This window comes from Hemitrygon akajei, chromosome 1 (assembly GCF_048418815.1).
Source record: "Hemitrygon akajei chromosome 1, sHemAka1.3, whole genome shotgun sequence".
NCBI classification, from domain to species: Eukaryota; Metazoa; Chordata; class Chondrichthyes; order Myliobatiformes; family Dasyatidae; genus Hemitrygon; species Hemitrygon akajei.
In genome coordinates, this window is record NC_133124.1 from 89,734,999 (window position 1) to 89,742,004 (window position 7,006).

The window sequence follows — 7,006 nt, forward strand, 5'->3', positions numbered from 1 at the left end:
GGGGAAAAAAATCATTAATTTGAGGAAAACCACCTGAATGGTTCATAAGAGTCCAAAAGTTTGGTGTGCAGGTATTGTTCTGTAAAATAGTTAGTTGTCCATCTACATTCAAAATCTTAAGTTGTTGCAATTCTCTTCTAGTAATATAATACAATGAGAATTTAAAAATCAATAATATATTTCATATCTTTTCAGGAATTCCCTCTTTTCCTCCAAAGGGGTTTACTTTTTCTCATTATTTTGTGAATTTAGTATAAGAATGGAAAGGCTCTAAGCGTAACATTCCGACGTCTTGAAAACTTAGTAAACACGAGTGCTTCTGAATCACTTGAGATACTTCACCATACATGTCAAATGTTAATATAAATATTCACTATTTGGAATTTAACATTTTACTCCTGGATTTATGACAGAAGGAGCTCTTTGGGGCTTGTTCAAGTAACACCATATGAAATAAAAGATATATTTTATTAAATATTTTTAGATAAACATGGATGTGTTCATGAGGATAAGACACAGGCATGAACACTTGTGTCTTCTTTCACTAAAATAGTGGAGCAAAATATATCCCATGATTTAAAACACAGTGATCTGATCCATTGAAGACTGAGATTGAATTTCACCTGGAGTTTGAAAGTAGCAGAATTTATTTTTTAACAATGCATTGTGCCTTTTATTACAAAATGTAATCATGAACATTTAGTGAAATTTAGACAGGTTTAGATGTTTGCATTAAATATGTACAATCAAATACCCATTTATTAAACTAAATTAAATTGGTTGATTAACCAACTTAACTGCAGGAGCGGTTTTATTTATTTTAATCTGAGATGTGATCTATTATATTTTTAGAGGTTGACAACAATCAGTTTATATTTCCCTACTTCTTTTCACTAAAAGTAATCAATCTGATTTGTCCTAACAATTCCCATTTCACTAAAATTAATAAATATTGTCCTCAAATTGCTAGTCTAATTCTAAAAGACTACATTATGAAAATACAGGGAACATAAAACATAAATTGGTATATTAGGGTGGAGCAATTTTGAGTATCTTGAGTAAAGACTACTACTATATTATTCTGCTTTTACCTGTATAGTATCTGAACTCATATATTTTCTATTCTCCACTTTGCTTTCCTTGGTAAGTAAAAGTATTTTTTACTATTTAAAAATATACGTTTGAAGAAAGATGCTTTAGGAATGTATCCCATGAAATAAGCAGAAAAGTCATCAAATATTTTGATCAATATTTCGGTAGTAAGCACCTAGGCAAGAGAAGAGCTTAATACAGCAGTGGCAAAATTCAAAACCTGCTCCTCTGCCTGGGTACCTGTACCTCCTTTCTGCAACTGGATCCTTGACATCCTCATTGAGAGACCACAGTGCAGATCGGAAATAAAATCTCTTCCTCGCTGACAATTAACAAAGGGTGCAACTCAATGATGCGTGTTTCGCCCACTGATTTACTTTCTCTACATCCATTACTGTGTGGCTAGGCAGAGCTCAAATGTGACCTATAAATCAGAATCAGGTTTAATATCACTGGCATACTGTATGTCATGAAACTTATTTTGTGGCAGCAGTACATTACAATACGTAATAAAAACTAAATCTCAATAATAAGTATATATTAGAAAATTAAATTAAATTAATTGTGCATAAAGAGAGGAAAAAATAGTGAGATAGTGTTCATGGATTTATTGCCCATTGTGAAATCTGATGGTGGGGGAGAAGAAACTGTTCCTGAAACACTGATTGTGTGCCTTCAGGTTCCTGTACCACCACCTTGATGGTAGTAATGAGAAGAGGGCATATCCTGGGTGATGGGGTCCTTAATGATGGATGCCATTTTTTTGAGGCATTGCCTTTTAAAAGTATCGATGCTGGGGAGTCTAGTGCCCTTGATGGAGCTGGCTGAATTTACAACTTTCTGCAGCTTTTTCCAATCCTGTGCATAGACCTTCCATACCAGACAGTGAAGCAACCAGTTAGAATGCTTCATTGGAAAGCGTTTTAAGTTGTATCTTCACCGATGACACAACTATTGTTGACAAAATCCCAGATGGTTATGAGGAAGCAAACAGGAGTGAGATAGATTGGCTGGTTAAGTGGTGTCGGACAACAACCACACACTCAGCATCAGTAAGACTAAGGAATTGATGATGGACTTCAGGCAGGGGAAATTGGAACAACACACAGGCAGTTCTGATAGAGGTTTCAGCTGTGGAAAGGTTATGCAGCTTTGAGGTCCTGGGTCCCAACATCTCTGAAGATCTATCCTGGGCCAAACATATTGATGCAATTATGAAGAAGGCATTGTAGCAGCTATATTTCATTAAGAGTTTGATGTGATTTGGTATGTCACCAAAGGCTCTGGAAAATTTCTACAGATATACAGCAAGAGCATTCTGACTGGTTGCATCACTGTCTGGTATGGAGGCACCAACGCACAGGATTGTAAGAGGCTTCAGAGGATTGTATAGTTAGCCATCATGGGCGCATGCCCATCAATGAGGACATCTTCAAAAGGTGATTTCTCAAGAAGGCAGTATCCATCATGAAGGGCTCTCACCATCCAGGACATGCTCTCTTCCCATTACTGCCATCAGGGAAGACCTACAGGAGCCTGAAGACACTCAATGCTTTAGGAACAGCTTCTTCTCCTCTGCCATCAGCTATCTGAACAGACAAATGAACCCATGAAAACTACCCTCCAGTTTTTTTTTGCTCTGTAGGCTCTGATTATTTTATTTTTTATTTCTTCTTCTTATATATAGTACAGTATATTTAATGTGTGGCAGTATACTGCCACTGCAAAACACCAAATTTTGCAACATATTCTGATTCTGAAAGTTTTCTAGCAACTGCTGGTCCACTCAAATAAAATTGTGCAATTTACAGATAACATCTTTTTACAATCAGTAGAAAATGCAGTTTCTTGCTTGTCTAATTCAGGTTCTCCCAGTGACCCAAGAATAATGTTGTTTTTGTCTCAGAGATTTCCATTGGCTTTGTTTCAGGATGTCAAGAGCCTGAGTTCTGGAAACTGATCCAGAGAAATGTATTTCAGTTTCATCATGGAAAATATAAATTAATCAAATATTTCTGGAATTCAGAAAACTCGTATCAGTAATGATAACCATAGGTCTGAATAAAAGCTCAATCCATTCATAAATGGAAATTTGTCAAACTTACCTGGTGTCTGTATGCAATTCCAGACCCACTAATATGGTTGGCTATAAGCTGTCTTCTCAGTTCTGCAGCAACAAGGATGGACAAAAGCTGGCAGTAACTTTGGTATACTTCCAAATGAACTTTTTGCCAAAGGATTGCTCTCACATAATTCTTGACATCTAAGAACAGTTTGACTGAGACCCCAAAACAACCCATTGCCCTTTGCTCTTCACCCTTCACCACGGGGGGGTGGGGGGTGGGCTGAGAAAAATTTCTAACTTCTATAAAGTGTTGGGAAAGAAGATATCAATCATATCAATGATTCATTGGGAGCAAATGAATTCATATTTGTCCAATCCAAATGGGAAAAGGGCCATTAGTTTAAAAATATTTACATGACAGTTGTTGTATTAATTTTCACTGATGATTTAGTTCAAAAGTCTGAGAAAAGTCTAAGGTTGAAAAAAACTTATCTGGCTAACGTGAAAATAAAATGAAAATTCCAGTTGTTGGAACTGAAAACTGTTGATTTTGAAAACACTCAGCAGGCCAGGCAACATCTGTGGGAAGAGAAATGGAATTCATATTTTAGATTGAACTTTAAAGTGGGTGTTACTGATGAGCATCTTCTGTCACTGTTAGTCTGGATTAGTTTCAGATTAAAAATCCTTCATCAGAAGAGCCAATTTGTGCTAATCTAGAGTAACACACAGAACTGAAGGTGTTAATATAAAATATTTCAGGTTCCAATAAAGGGCCTTTGAACTTAAATGTTGGGGGAGAGTGGTATACTCTCAACCATTTCTGCCATTCGGAAGAACAATCAATCCTTCAACTCTAAGCCCAAAGTTCTGCAATTCTTTTCACCCTCAGATATTTTTTCTAATTCACTTTTGAATCTTCACATTAAAATCTTTTGAGAAATGAAATGCCAATCATGACTACATATTGCTTGAATAGATTTTAACTTTTACCTCCCTGACTCTTTTCCTAATCACCATAAATTGTGTGCTTTGGATGTCTACCCTTTTATGTAACTAACACTCCCCAAAACATATAACACATTGAAATCACTGAAATGCAGTTTATGTTGTTGTAGACTTTTAATCTGTTCTGGAAAACCTTCATATGCACCTTTTCGTCTACTATGTTTGGGGCTCTCAATGTGCTTTCTTTTACTTTAGTGGAGACAAGGTGATAATTTTTGTGGATACCTATGCCCTGTTCATAATGGTCATCTTGAGCTTCTGGTGCATGCCATTTCAACTTCCCTTCCCATTCCTACACTGACCTACATTCTCCAGTGCGAGGGTGAGGCCAAGTGCAAACTAAAGGAACAGCTCCTCATATTTTCTTGGATAGTCTGCAATGAACACTGAATGTTCCAGTGTCAGGCAACACACACTCTGTGCTCTTCTCTCTTTCTGATCCACACAGGTTGTCTTTCCCCTTTCTTTCTGAAACCTCCTCCCCAAAACCCCTCCACACCACTGGCTCCATCTGCACATCGTCTCTCCTTGATCTGTTTCTGCTTCATAAACTTCTTATCTACCAGTTTCCAGCATCTGTTCCTTTGTGCCTCTACTTATCACATCTCCAGCTTCTGTCTCTACTTCTCCCCTCTTTTCAACTGGTGCTCTTTCTTTTTTGTTTATCCTTATCTGTTTCTACTTTTCATTCACCAGCAACTGTCTCCCAACTCCATCCTTCTCCCTCCCCTACCTGGCTCCATTGGCCTGTCATCTCCATCTTCACTTGATTCCACCTAGCACCTGCCAGAGCCTTCCTCTGCTCTTTATACTTTCAGTCCTCATGCAGGACCTTGATAAAAAATGTTGACCTGCATTCATGGATGCTGTCTAACTGGCTAAGTTATTCCAGTGATTAGTTCTTTGTTCCAGATTGCAGCATCTGCAGTATCCACTGTTGTTTCTTTTTAAAGGTTGATTAAAGCCGATAACAATAAAGTTATGAAATTATGCAAGAAAGAAAAAGTATTTTAGAGATGGAAGAATTTTACAATGCATTTCAAATTGTGTGTGTTAATACCATTTGCAGTTGCTGGCTTAAAATGCTACTCCTGTAAGGATGAAACAAGCAATAAAAACTGCAATAGCAATCCAGTTCAAAATTGCAGTGGTAATGAAGACAGATGCTCCGTATCCAAATTCACGATGAGCTTATGTAAGTTTACATTCTTTACTATTTAACAAAAGCATTATTGAGGATGTAATGTGAAAATTATTCCTTGATATGCTACTCTTGTACATAGTGATATTTGTTGTGCAGTATATTCAGACTGTTTTATAACTAGAACATAGATATGTATATCAAAAGTTCATAGATTGTCAGAAGATGGACAAAAAAATGCACCCACACCAAAATTTATGGGGTTCTGTTTCCATTACCTCTACTGGTTGTACCATTCATAATAAAGGATTTTTAAATTCAGTTGTTAGTAAATTGGATCATTAACCCCTGCTTTTGTGCACAGGAACTGCCCTTAGAGCACTGGGATGATGACCACAGGGAATTTATCAGTTGAGTGAAATGTCACGTGGGTGAGAACATTAACACACATGCAGTGATTGACCACTGGAAGTTTAAGAGCAGACAGGCCATAATGTCAGTGAGCACGTAAGACTGATTTAATGTCAGCACAGTTGCAGGTCAAATTCATTTATAAAAATCCACCAGTTTCTTCTCCAGACTCAATGCCTTTAGGGAGGCATGGTAGCGTAGTGATCAGTGTAACACTATTGCAGTGCCAGCAACCTAGGTTCCATTCTGCCGCTGTCAGTAAGGAGATTGTATGTTCTCCCCTTGACCACAAGTGTTTCCTCCAAGTGGTCTGGTTTTCTCCCAAATTCCAAAGACGTATAGGTTAGGGTTAGTAAGTCGAGGGCATGCTACATTGGTGCAGGAAGCATGGCAGCACATGTGGGTTGCACCCAGCACATCCTTGGACTGTGTTGGCCATTGATGCAAACTACCCATTTCACTGTATGTTTCGATGTGATGTACATGTGACAAATAAAGCTAATTTTTAGCTTTCACTGGAGCTAACCATTCAAAATATCAGCCTCAAGTGTCACAGCCATAGTCATAGAATGTTACAGTACAGAAACAGGCCATTTGGCACATCCAGTCGTACCAAATTATTCATCTGCCTGGTCCCATTGATCTGCACCCAGACCATACCCCTTTCATCAATGTACGTATTCAAAAATTTCATGAGGCAGCACATCTGCTGGAAGAAGATTCCACACTCTCACCACCTTCTGAGTGAAGTTCCCCCTCATGTTCACCTTAAATATTTCACCTTTCACTCTTAACCCATGACCCCTAGTTTGAGTCTCACCAAACCTCAGAGGAAAAAACTTGCTTGCATATACTCGATCTATACCCCTCATAATTTTGTATACCTCTATCAAATCTCCCCTCATTCTCCTTCACTCCAGGAAATAGTCTTAACCTATTCAACCTTTCCCTATAACTCAGGTCCTCAAGTCCTGGCAACATATTTGTAAATTTTCACTGCATTCTTTCTATCTTATTTACATCTTTCCTCTAGTAGGTGACCAAAAATACACACAATATTCCTAATTAAACCTCACCAATGCCTTCTGCAACTTCAACATAACATCTCAACTTCTGTACTCAGTACTTTGATTTATGAAGGCCAATGTGCCAAAAGCTCTCTTCACAACCCTATCTACCTGTGCCTCCACCATGCAAGTCCTCGCAAAGTGGAACACCTCACATTTATCAACATTAAATCTAATCTGTCATTTTTCTGCTCATTTTTCCAGCTGATCCAGATCCCATTG

At 37.8% G+C, this 7,006-nt stretch overlaps 1 long non-coding RNA gene across 1 annotated transcript in view; it reads left to right on the forward strand.

Annotated features, from left to right (window-relative positions):
- Positions 1 to 5,336, forward strand: part of LOC140728727 (uncharacterized) — a 28,017-nt gene extending 22,681 nt beyond the window's left edge. Inside the window, exon 3 of the long non-coding RNA XR_012099174.1 lies at positions 5,235 to 5,336. This is a non-coding gene — a long non-coding RNA (uncharacterized lncRNA). The remainder of the gene's footprint in view (positions 1 to 5,234) is intronic.
- Positions 5,337 to 7,006: the final 1,670 nt, after the last annotated feature.